Genomic DNA, 12,760 nt, shown 5'->3' on the forward strand with positions numbered 1-12,760 from the left:
TCTCTTTAATGCATCGTTTCAATTACCATGCTTATGTCGCTTCACAAGTGTGTCTAATGCGTCGTTCTGATTACCTAAGAATGGTTAGGTTATATTACGTAAAGTGTGCGTGAAAAGTGAAAATAGATTAGTATGTCGCATCTCAAGTCTATTTATCGCGTTATTCCGATTATCTAAGCATGGTTAGGTTATTTTACGCAAAGTGTCCGTGAAAAGTGACGCTGGATTAGTATGTCGCGTCTCAAGTCCCTTTAACGCGTGTTCTGATTACCTAAGCATGGTTAGGTTATACTACACAAAATGTGCGTGAAAAGTAACACTAGATTAGCATGTCACGCCTACAGTCTCTTTAACGCGTCGTACCGATTACCAAAGCATGGTTATGTAATATTATGCCAAGTGCGCGTAAAAGGGTCGCTAGATTAGTATGTTGCGTCACAAGTCTCCTTAACTCGTTGTTACGATTACCTATGCATGGTTAAGTTATGTTACGCAAAGTGTGCGTAAAAAGTGACGTTAGATAAGTATGGCGCGTCTCAAGTCTCTTTAACGTATCGTTTCGATTACCATGCTTATGTCACGTTACAAGTCTCTCTAACACGTCGTTCCAATTATTAAAGCATAGCTAGGTTATATTACGCAAAGTGTACGTGAAAAGTGACAATAAATTAGTATGTCGCATTGCAAGTGTCTTTAATATGCCGTTCCGATTACCTAAGCATGGTTAGGTTATTTTACGCAAAGTGTGCGTGAAAAGTAACACTAGATTAGTATGTCGCGTTTCAAGTCTCTTTAATTACTCTATGTGTGCGTGAAAACATTTGCTAGGTTAGTATGTAACGTCTCAAGTCTCTTTAAAGCGTCGTTCCGATTACCTAATCATGATTAGGTTGTATTACGCAAAGTATGCGTGAAAAGTGACGCTAGATTAGTATGTCGCTTCTCAATCTCTTTAATGCGTCGTTCCGATTACCTAAGCGCGGTTAGGTAATAATACGCAAAGCGTACGTAAAAAGTGACGCTAGATTAGTATGGCGCGTGTCAAGTCTATTTAACGCGTCGTTTCGATTACTGTGCTTATGTCGGGTCACAAGTGCGTCTAATGCGTCGTTTTGATTACCTAAGCATGGTTAGGTTATATTACGCAAAGTGTGCGTAAAAAGTGACAATAGATTAGTATGTCGCGTCTAAAGTCTCATTAACGCGCCGTTCCGATTACCTAGGCATGGTTAGGTTATTTTACGCAAAGTGGGGGTGAAAAGTTACGCTAGATTAGTATATCGTGTCTCGAGTCCTTTTAACCTAAGCATGAATAGGTTATATTACGCAAACTTTGCGTGAAAAGTGACGCTAGATTAGTATGTCGCGTCTCAAGTCTCTTTAACGCGTCGTTTTGATTCCCTAAGCATAGTTAGGTTATATTACGCAAAGCGTGCGTAAAAAGTGACGCTATATTAGTATGGCGCGTTTCAAGTTTCTTTAACGTGTCGCTTCGATTACCATGCTTATGTCGCGTCACAAGTGTCTCTAAAGCATCGTTCTGATTCCCCAAGCATGGTTAGGTTATATCACGCAAAGTGTGCGTGAAAAGTGACAATAGATTAATATGTCGTGTCTGAAGTCTCTATTACTCAAGTACCTTTAACGCGTCGTTCCGATTGCCAAAGCATGGCTATGTTTTATTACGCCAAGTGCGCGTTAAAAGTGTCGCTGGATTAGTATGTCGCGTCACAAGTCTCTTTAACGCGTTGTTATGATTACATAAGCATGGTTAAGTTATATTACGCAAAGTATGCGTAAAGAGTGATGCTAGATTAGTATGGCGCGTCTCAAGTCTCTTCAATGCATCGTTTCGATTACCATGCTTATGTAACGTTACAAGTCTCAAGTCTCTTTAACGCGTGTTCCGATTACCAAAGCATGGTCATGTTATACTACGCAAAATGTGCCTGAAAAGTGACGCTAGAACAGTATGTCGCGTCTCAAGTCTCATTAACGCGTTGTTCCGATTACCTAAGCATAGTTAGGTTATAATACGCAAAGCGTGGGTAAAACGTGACGGTATATTAGCATGGCACGTTTCAAGTCTCTTTAACGCGTCGTTTCGATTACCATTATTGCGTCACAAGTTTCTCTAACGCGTCGTTATGATTACCTAAGCATAGTTAGGTTATAATACGCAAAGCGTGCGAAAAAAGTGACGCTAGATTAGTATGGCACGTTTCAAGTCTCTTTAACGCGTCGTTTCGATTACCATTATCGCATCACAAGTTTCTCTATCGCGTCGTTATGATTACATAAGCATGCTAGGTTATTTTACGCAAAGTGTGCGTGAAAAGTGATGCTAGTTAATGTATGTCGTGTCTCAAGTCTCTTTAACGCGTCGTTCTGATTAGCTAAGCATGGTTAGGTTATATTATGCAAAGTGTGCGTGAAAACTGGCTCTAGATTAGTATGTCGCTACTCAAGTCTCTTTAACGCATCGTTCCGATTTCCTAAGCATGGTTAGGTTATATTATGCAAAGTCTGTGGAAAACGTGATGCTAGATTAGTTTGGCGCGTCTCAAGTCTCTTTAACGCGTCATTTCGATTACCATGCTTATGTCGCGTCACAAGTCTCTCTAACTCGTCGTTGTGATTACCTAAGCATGTTTGATTTATATTACGCAAAGTGTGCGTAAAAATTGACGCTAGATTAGTATGTCGCGTCACAAGTCTATCTAACGCGTCGTTCCAATTACATAAGCATGGTTAGATTATATTACACAAAGTGTGCGTGAAAAGTGACGCTAAATTAGTATCGTCTCAAGTCTCTTTAATGCTTCGTTCCGATTACCTAAGCATGGTTAGGTTATATTACATAAATTGTGCATGAAAAGCGACAATAGATTTGTATGTCGTGTCTCAAGTCTCTTTAACGCGTCGTTTCGATTACCACTCTTATGTCGCGTCACAAGTCTCTCTCACGCGTCGTTCCAATTACCTAAGCATGGTTAGGTTATATAACGCAATGTGTGCGTGAACACTGTTGCTAGGTCGGTATGTCGCGTTTCAAGTCTCTTTAATGCGTCGTTCCGATTACTTAAGCATGGTTAGGTTATATTACGCAAACTATGCGTGAAAAGTGATGCTAGATTAGTATGTCGCGTCTCAAGTCTCTTTAACGCGTCGTTCCGATTCCCTAAGCATAGTCAGGTTATATTACACAAAGCGTGCGTAAAAAGTGTCGCTAGATTAGTATGGCGCGTTTCAAGTTTCTTTAACGTATCGCTTCTATTACCATGATTATGTCACGTCACAAGTGTCTCTAACTCGTCGTTCTGGTTCCCTAAGCATGGTTAGGTTATATTACGCAAAGTGTGCGTGAAAAGTGACAATAGATTAGTATGTCGTGTCTGAAGTTCTCTATAACTCGTCGTTTCGATTACCTAAGCATGGTTAGGTTATTTTACGCAAAGTGTGCGTGAAAAAAAGTGACGCTAGATTAGTATGTCGCGTCTCAAGTCCCTTTAACGCGTCGTTCCGATTGCCAAAGCATGGTTATGTTTTATTACGCCAAGTGCGTATTAGAAGTGTCGCTAGATTAGTATGTCGCGTCACAAGTCTCTTTAACGCGTTGTTATGATTACCTAAGCATGGTTAAGTTATATTACGCAAAGTATGCGTAATGAGTGATGCTAGATTAGTATGGCGCATCTCAAGTCTCTTCAATGCATCGTTTCGAGTACCATGCTTATGTCACGTTACAAGTCTCAAGTCTCTTCAATGCATCGTTTCGAGTACCATGCTTATGTCACGTTACAAGTCTCAAGTCTCTTTAACGCGTGTTCCGATTACCAAAGCATGGTCATGTTATATTACGCAAAATGTGCCTGAAAAGTGACGCTAGAACAGTATGTCGCGTCTCAAGTCTCTTTAACGCGTTGTTCCGATTACCTAACCATAGTTAGGTTATAATACGCAAAGCGTGGGTAAAAAGTGACGGTAGATTAGCTTGGCACGTTTCAAGTCTCTTTAACGCGTCGTTCCGATTACCTAACCATAGTTAGGTTATAATACGCAAAGCGTGGGTAAAAAGTGACGGTAGATTAGCTTGGCACGTTTCAAGTCTCTTTAACGCGTCGTTTCGATTACCATTGTCGCGTCACAAGTTTCTCTAACGCGTCGTTCTGATTACCTAAGCATAGTTAGGTTATAATACACAAAGCGTGCGTAAAAAGTGACGCTAGATTAGTATGGCACGTTTCAAGTCTCTTTAACGCGTCGTTTCGATTACCATTGTCGCGTCAAGAGTTTCTCTATCGCGTCGTTCTGATTACATAAGCATGCTAGGTTATTTTACGCAAAGTGTGCGTGAAAATTGATGCTAGTTAATGTATGTCGCGTCTCAAGTCTCTTTAACGCGTCGTTCCGATTAGCTAAGCATGGTTAGGTTATATTATGCAAAGTGTGCGTGAAAACTGGCTCTAGATTAGTATGTCGCTACTCAAGTCTCTTTAACGCATCGATCCGATTTCCTAAGCATGGTTAGGTTATATTATGCAAAGTCTGTGTAAAACGTGATGCTAGATTAGTTTGGCGCGTCTCAAGTCTCTTTAACGCGTCATTTCGATTACCATGCTTATGTCGCGTCACAAGTCTCTCTAACGCGTCGTTGTGATTACCTAAGCAAGTTTGATTTATATTACGCAAAGTGTGCGTAAAAATTGACGCTAGATTAGTATGTCGCGTCACTATTCTATCTAACGCGTCGTTCCAATTACATAAGCATGGTTAGGTTATATAACGCAAAGTGTGCGTGAAAAGTGACGCTAGATTAGTATGTCGCATCTCAAGTCTCTTTAATGCTTCGTTCCGATTACCTAAGTATGGTCAGGTTATATTACTTAAATTTTGCATGAAAAGCGACAATAGATTTATATGTCGTGTCTCAAGTCTCTTTAACGCGTCGTTTCGATTACCACTCTTATGACGCGTCACAAGTCACTCTAACGCGTCGTTCCGATTACCTAAGCATGGTTAGGTTATATTACGCAAACTGTGCGTGAAAAGCGACGCTAGATTAGTATGTCGCGTCTCAAGTCTCTTTAACGCGTCGTTCCGATTCCCTAAGCATAGTCAGGTTATATTACGCAAAGCGTGCGTAAAAAGTGACGCTAGATTAGTATGGCGCGTTTCAAGTTTCTTTAACGTGTCGCTTAGATTACCATGCTTATGCCGCGTCACAAGTGTCTCTAACTCGTCGTTCTAATTCCCTAAGCATGGTTAGGTTATATTACGCAAAGTGTGCGTGAAAAGTGACAATAGATTAGTATGTCTTGTCTGAAGTCTCTATAACTCGTCGTTTCGATTACCTAAGCATAGTTAGGTTATTTTATGCAAAGTGTGCGTGAAAAGTGACGCTAGATTAGTATGTCGCGTCTCAAGTCCCTTTAACGCGTCGTTCCGATTGCCAAAGCATGGTTATGTTTTATTACGCCAAGTGCGTATTAAAAGTGTCGCTAGATTAGTATGTCGCGTCACAAGTCTCTTTAACGCGTTGTTATGATTACCTAAGCATGGTTAAGTTATATTACGCAAAGTATGCGTAATGAGTGATGCTAGATTAGTATGGCACGTCTCAAGTCTCTTCAATGCATCGTTTTGAGTACCATGCTTATGTCACGTTACAAGTCTCAAGTCTCTTTAACGCGTGTTCCGATTACCAAAGCATGGTCATGTTATATTACGCAAAATGTGCCTGAAAAGTGACGCTAGAACAGTATGTCGCGTCTCAAGTCTCTTTAACGCGTTGTTCTGATTACCTAAGCATAGTTAGGTTATAATACGCAAACCGTGGGTAAAAAGTGATGGTAGATTAGCATGGCACGTTTCAAGTCTCTTTAACGGGTCGTTTCGATTACCATTGTCGCGTCACAAGTTTCTATAACGCGTCGTTATGATTACCTAAGCATAGTTAGGTTATAATTCGCAAAGCATGCGTAAAAAGTGACGCTAGATTAGTATGGCACGTTTCAAGTCTCTTTAATGCGTCGTTTCGATTACCATTATCGCGTCACAAGTTTCTCTATCGCGTCGTTATGATTACATAAGCATGCTAGGTTATTTTACGCAAAGTGTGCGTGAAAAGTGATGCTAGTTAATGTATGTCGTGTCTCAAGTCTCTTTAACGCGTCGTTCCGATTAGCTAAGCATGGTTAGGTTATATTATGCAAAGTGTGCGTGAAAACTGGCTCTAGATTAGTATGTCGCTACTCAAGTCTCTTTAACGCATCGTTCCGATTTCCTAAGCATGGTTAGGTTATATTATGCAAAGTCTGTGTAAAACGTGATGCTAGATTAGTTTGGCGCGTCTCAAGTCTCTTTAACGCGTCATTTCGATTACCATGCTTATGTCGCGTCTCAAGTCTCTTTAACGCGTCGTTTCGATTACCACTCTTATGTCGCGTCACAAGTCTCTCTTACGCGTCGTTCCAATTACCTAAGCATGGTTAGGTTATAATACGCAATGTGTGCGTGAACACTGTTGCTAGGTCGGTATGTCGCGTTTCAAGTCTCTTTAATGCGTCGTTCCGATTACTTAAGCATGGTTAGGTTATATTACGCAAACTATGCGTGAAAAGTGACGCTAGATTAGTATGTCGCGTCTCAAGTCTCTTTAACGCGTCGTTCCGATTCCCTAAGCATAGTCAGGTTATATTACGCAAAGCGTGCGTAAAAAGTGACGCTAGATTAGTATGGCGCGTTACAAGTTTCTTTAACGTGTCGCTTCGATTACCATGATTATGTCACGTCACAAGTGTCTCTAACTCGTCGTTCTGGTTCCCTAAGCATGGTTAGGTTATATTACGCAAAGTGTGCGTGAAAAGTGACAATAGATTAGTATGTCGTGTCTGAAGTTCTCTATAACTCGTCGTTTCGATTACCTAAGCATGGTTAGGTTATTTTACACAAAGTGTGCGTGAAAAAAAGTGATGCTAGATTAGTATGTCGGGTCTCAAGTCCCTTTAACGCGTCGTTCCGATTGCCAAAGCATGGTTATGTTTTATTACGCCAAGTGCGTATTAAAAGTGTCGCTAGATTAGTATGTCGCATCACAAGTCTCTTTAATGCATTGTTATGATTACCTAAGCATGGTTAAGTTATATTATGCAAAGTATGCGTAAAGAGTGATGCTAGATTAGTATGGCGCGTCTCAAGTCTCTTCAACGCATCGTTTCGAGTACCATGCTTATGTCACGTTACAAGTCTCAAGTCTCTTTAACGCATGTTCCGATTACCAAAGCATGGTCATGTTATATTACGCAAAATGTGCCTGAAAAGTGACGCTAGAACAGTATGTCGCGTCTCAAGTATCTTTAACGCGTTGTTCTGATTACCTAAGCATAGTTAGGTTATAATACGCAAAGCGTGGGTAAAAGGTGATGGTAGATTAGCATGGCACGTTTCAAGTCTCTTTAACGCGTCGTTTCGATTACCATTGTCGCGTCACAAGTTTCTCTAACGCGTCGTTATGATTACCTAAGCATAGTTAGGTTATAATACGCAAAGCGTGCGTAAAAAGTGACGCTAGATTAGTATGGCACTTTTCAAGTCTCTTTAACGCGTCGTTTCGATTACCATTATCGCGTCACAAGTTTCTCTATCGCGTCGTTATGATTACATAAGCATGCTAGGTTATTTTACGCAAAGTGTGCGTGAAAAGTGATGCTAGTTAATGTATGTCGTGTCTCAAGTCTCTTTAACGCGTCGTTCCGATTAGCTAAGCATGGTTAGGTTATATTATGCAAAGTGTGCGTGAAAACTGGCTCTAGATTAGTATGTCGCTACTCAAGTCTCTTTAACGCATCGTTCCGATTTCCTAAGCATGGTTAGGTTATATTATGCAAAGTCTGTGTAAAACGTGATGCTAGATTAGTTTGGCGCGTCTCAAGTCTCTTTAACGCGTCATTTCGATTACCATGCTTATGTCGCGTCTCAAGTCTCTTTAACGCGTCGTTTCGATTACCACTCTTATGTCGCGTCACAAGTCTCTCTCACGCGTCGTTCCAATTACCTAAGCATGGTTAGGTTATATTACGCAATGTGTGCGTGAACACTGTTGCTAGGTTGGTATGTCGCGTTTCAAGTCTCTTTAATGCGTCGTTCCGATTACTTAAGCATGGTTAGGTTATATTACGCAAACTATGCGTGAAAAGTGACGCTAGATTAGTATGTCGCGTCTCAAGTCTCTTTAACGCGTCGTTCCGATTCCCTAAGCATAGTCAGGTTATATTACGCAAAGCGTGCGTAATAACTGACGCTAGGTTAGTATGGCGCGTTTCAAGTTTCTTTAACGTGTCGCTTCGATTACCATGATTATGTCACGTCTCAAGTGTCTCTAACTCGTCGTTCTGGTTCCCTAAGCATGGTTAGGTTATATTACGCAAAGTGTGCGTGAAAAGTGACAATAGATTAGTATGTCGTGTCCGAAATTCTCTATAACTCGTCGTTTCGATTACCTAAGCATGGTTAGGTTATTTTACGCAAAGTGTGCCTGAAAAAAAGTGACGCTAGATTAGTATGTCTCGTCTCAAGTCCCTTTAACGCGTCGTTCCGATTGCCAAAGCATGGTTATGTTTTATTACGCCAAGTGCGTATTAAAAGTGTCGCTAGATTAGTATGTCGCGTCACAAGTCTCTTTAATGCGTTGTTATGATTACCTAAGCATGGTTAAGTAATATTACGCAAAGTGTGCGTGGAAAGTGACGCTAGATTAGTATGTCGCGTCTCAAGTCTCTTCAACGCTTCCTTCCGATTACCTAAGCATGGTTAGGTTATATTACTTAAATTGTGCATGAAAAGCGACAATAGATTTGTATGTCGTGTCTCAAGTCTCTTTAACGCGTCGTTTCGATTACCACTCTTATGTCGCGTCACAAGTCTCTCTCACGCGTTGTTCCAATTACCTAAGCATGGTTAGGTTATATTACGCAATATGTGCGTGAACACTGTTGCTAGGTTGGTATGTCGCGTTTCAAGTCTCTTTAATGCGTCGTTCCAATTACTTAAGCATGGTTAGGTTATATTACGCAAACTATGCGTGAAAAGTGACGCTAGATTAGTATGTCGCGTCTCAAGTCTCTTTAACGCGTCGTTCCGATTCCCTAAGCATAGTCAGGTCATATTACGCAAAGCGTGCGTAAAAAGTGACGCTAGATTAGTATGGCGCGTTTCAAGTTTCTTTAACGTGTCGCTTCGATTACCATGATTATGTCACGTCACAAGTGTCTCTAACTCGTCGTTCTGGTTCCCTAAGAATGGTTAGGTTATATTACGCAAAGTGTGCGTGAAAAGTGACAATAGATTAGTATGTCGTGTCTGAAGTTCTCTATAACTCGTCGTTTCGATTACCTAAGCATGGTTAGGTTATGTTACGCAAAGTGTGCGTGAAAAAAAGTGACGCTAGATTAGTATGTCGCGTCTCAAGTCCCTTTAACGCGTCGTTCCGATTGCCAAAGCATGGTTATGTTTTATTACGCCAAGTGCGTATTAGAAGTGTCGCTAGATTAGTATGTCGCGTCACAAGTCTCTTTAACGCGTTGTTATGATTACCTAAGCATGGCTAAGTTATATTACGCAAAGTATGCGTAAAGAGTGATGCTAGATTAGTATGGCGCGTCTCAAGTCTCTTCAACGCATCGTTTCGAGTACCATGCTTATGTCACGTTACAAGTCTCAAGTCTCTTTAACGCGTGTTCCGATTACCAAAGCATGGTCATGTTATATTACGCAAAATGTGCCTGAAAAGTGACGCTAGAACAGTATATCGCGTCTCAAGTCTCTTTAACGCGTTGTTCCGATTACCTAAGCATAGTTAGGTTATAATACGCAAAGCGTGGGTAAAAAGTGACGGTAGATTAGCTTGGCACGTTGCAAGTCTCTTTAACGCGTCGTTTCGATTACCATTGTCGCGTCACAAGTTTCTCTAACGCGTCGTTCTGATTCCCTAAGCATAGTTAGGTTATAATACGCAAAGCGTGCGTAAAAAGTGACGCTAGATTAGTATGGCACGTTTCAAGTCTCTTTAACGCGTCGTTTCGATTACCATTGTCGCGTCACAAGTTTCTCTATCGCGTCGTTCTGATTACATAAGCATGCTAGGTTATTTTACGCAATGTGTGCGTGAAAAGTGATGCTAGTTAATGTATGTCGCGTCTCAAGTCTCTTTAACGCGTCGTTCCGATTAGCTAAGCATGGTTAGGTTATATTATGCAAAGTGTGCGTGAAAACTGGTTCTAGATTAGTATGTCGCTACTCAAGTCTTTTTAACGCATCGTTCCGATTTCCTAAGCATGGTTAGGTTATATTATGCAAAGTCTGTGTAAAACGTGATGCTAGATTAGTTTGGCGCGTCTCAAGTCTCTTTAACGCGTCATTTCGATTACCATGCTTATGTCGCGTCACAAGTCTCTCTAACGCGTCGTTGTGATTACCTAAGCATGTTTGATTTATATTACGCAAAGTGTGCGTAAAAATTGACGCTAGATTAGTATGTCGCGTCACAAGTCTATCTAACGCGACGTTCCAATTACATAAGCATGGTTAGGTTATATTACGCAAAGTGTGCGTGAAAAGTGACGCTAGATTAGTATGTCGCGTCTCAAGTCTCTTTAATGCTTCGTTTCGATTACCTAAGCATGGTTAGGTTATATTACTTAAATTGTGCATAAAAAGGGACAATAGATTTGTATGTTGTGTCTCAAGTCTCTTTAACGCGTCGTTTCGATTACCACTCTTATGTCGCGTCACAAGTCTCTCTAACGCGTCGTTGCGGTTACCTAAGCATGGTTAGGTTATATTACGCAATGTGTGCGTGAACACTGTTGCTAGGTTGGTATGTGGCGTTTCAAGTCTCTTTAATGCGTCGTTCAGATTACCTAAGCATGGTTAGGTTATATTACGCAAACTGTGCGTGAAAAGTGACGCTAGATTAGTATGTCGCGTCTCAAGTTTCTTTAATGAGTCGTTCCGATTCCCTAAGCATAGTCAGGTTATATTACGCAAAGCGTGCGTAAAAAGTGACGCTAGATTAGTATGGCGCGTTTCAAGTTTCTTTAACGTGTCGCTTCGATTACCATGCTTATGTCGCGTCACAAGTGTCTCTAACTCGTCGTTCTGATTCCCTAAGCATGGTTAGGTTATATTACGCAAAGTGTGCGTGAAAAGTGACAATAGATTAGTATGTCGTATCTGAAGTTCTCTATAACTCGTCGTTTCGATTACCTAAGCATGGTTAGGTTATGTTACGCAAAGTGTGCGTGAAAAAAAGTGACGCTAGATTAGTATGTCGCGTCTCAAGTCCCTTTAACGCGTCGTTCCGATTGCCAAAGCATGGTTATGTTTTATTACGCCAAGTGCGTATTAGAAGTGTCGCTAGATTAGTATGTCGCGTCACAAGTCTCTTTAACGCGTTGTTATGATTACCTAAGCATGGCTAAGTTATATTACGCAAAGTATGCGTAAAGAGTGATGCTAGATTAGTATGGCGCGTCTCAAGTCTCTTCAACGCATCGTTTCGAGTACCATGCTTATGTCACGTTACAAGTCTCAAGTCTCTTTAACGCGTGTTCCGATTACCAAAGCATGGTCATGTTATATTACGCAAAATGTGCCTGAAAAGTGACGCTAGAACAGTATATCGCGTCTCAAGTCTCTTTAACGCGTTGTTCCGATTACCTAAGCATAGTTAGGTTATAATACGCAAAGCGTGGGTAAAAAGTGACGGTAGATTAGCTTGGCACGTTGCAAGTCTCTTTAACGCGTCGTTTCGATTACCATTGTCGCGTCACAAGTTTCTCTAACGCGTCGTTCTGATTACCTAAGCATAGTTAGGTTATAATACGCAAAGCGTACGTAAAAAGTGACGCTAGATTAGTATGGCGCGTTTCAAGTCTCTTTAACGCGTCGTTTCGATTACCATTATCGCGTCACAAGTTTCTCTATCGCGTCGTTCTGATTACATAAGCATGTTAGGTTATTTTACGCAAAGTGTGCGTGAAAAGTGATGCTAGTTAATGTATGTCGCGTCTCAAGTCTCTTTAACGCGTCGTTCCGATTAGCTAAGCATGGTTAGGTTATATTATGCAAAGTGTGCGTGAAAATTGGCTCTATGTCGCTACTCAAGTCACTTTAACGCATCGTTCCGATTTCCTAAGCATGGTTAGGTTATATTATGCAAAGTCTGTGTAAAACGAGATGCTAGATTAGTTTGGCGCGTCTCAAGTCTCTTTAACGCGTCATTTTGATTACCATGCTTATGTCGCGTCACAAGTCTCTCTAACGCGTCGTTGTGATTACCTAAGCATGTTTGATTTATATTACGCAAAGTGTCCGTAAAAATTGACGCTAGATTATTACGTCGCGTCACAAGTCTATCTAACGTGTCGTTCCAATTACATAAGCATGGTTAGGTTATATTACGCAAAGTGTGCGTGAAAAGTGACGCTAGATTAGTATGTCGCTACTCAAGTCTCTTTAACGCATCGTTCCGATTTCCTAAGCATGGTTAGGTTATATTATGCAAAGTCTGTGTAAAACGGGATGCTAGATTAGTTTGGCGCGTCTCAAGTCTCTTTAACGCGTCATTTCGATTACCATGCTTATGTCGCGTCACAAGTCTCTCTAACGCGTCGTTGTGATTACCTAAGCATGTTTGATTTATATTACGCAAAGTGTGCGTAAAAATTGACGCTAGATTAGTATGTCGCGTCACAAGTCT

This window comes from Mercurialis annua, linkage group LG3 (genome assembly GCF_937616625.2).
Source record: "Mercurialis annua linkage group LG3, ddMerAnnu1.2, whole genome shotgun sequence".
NCBI classification, from domain to species: domain Eukaryota; kingdom Viridiplantae; phylum Streptophyta; class Magnoliopsida; order Malpighiales; family Euphorbiaceae; genus Mercurialis; species Mercurialis annua.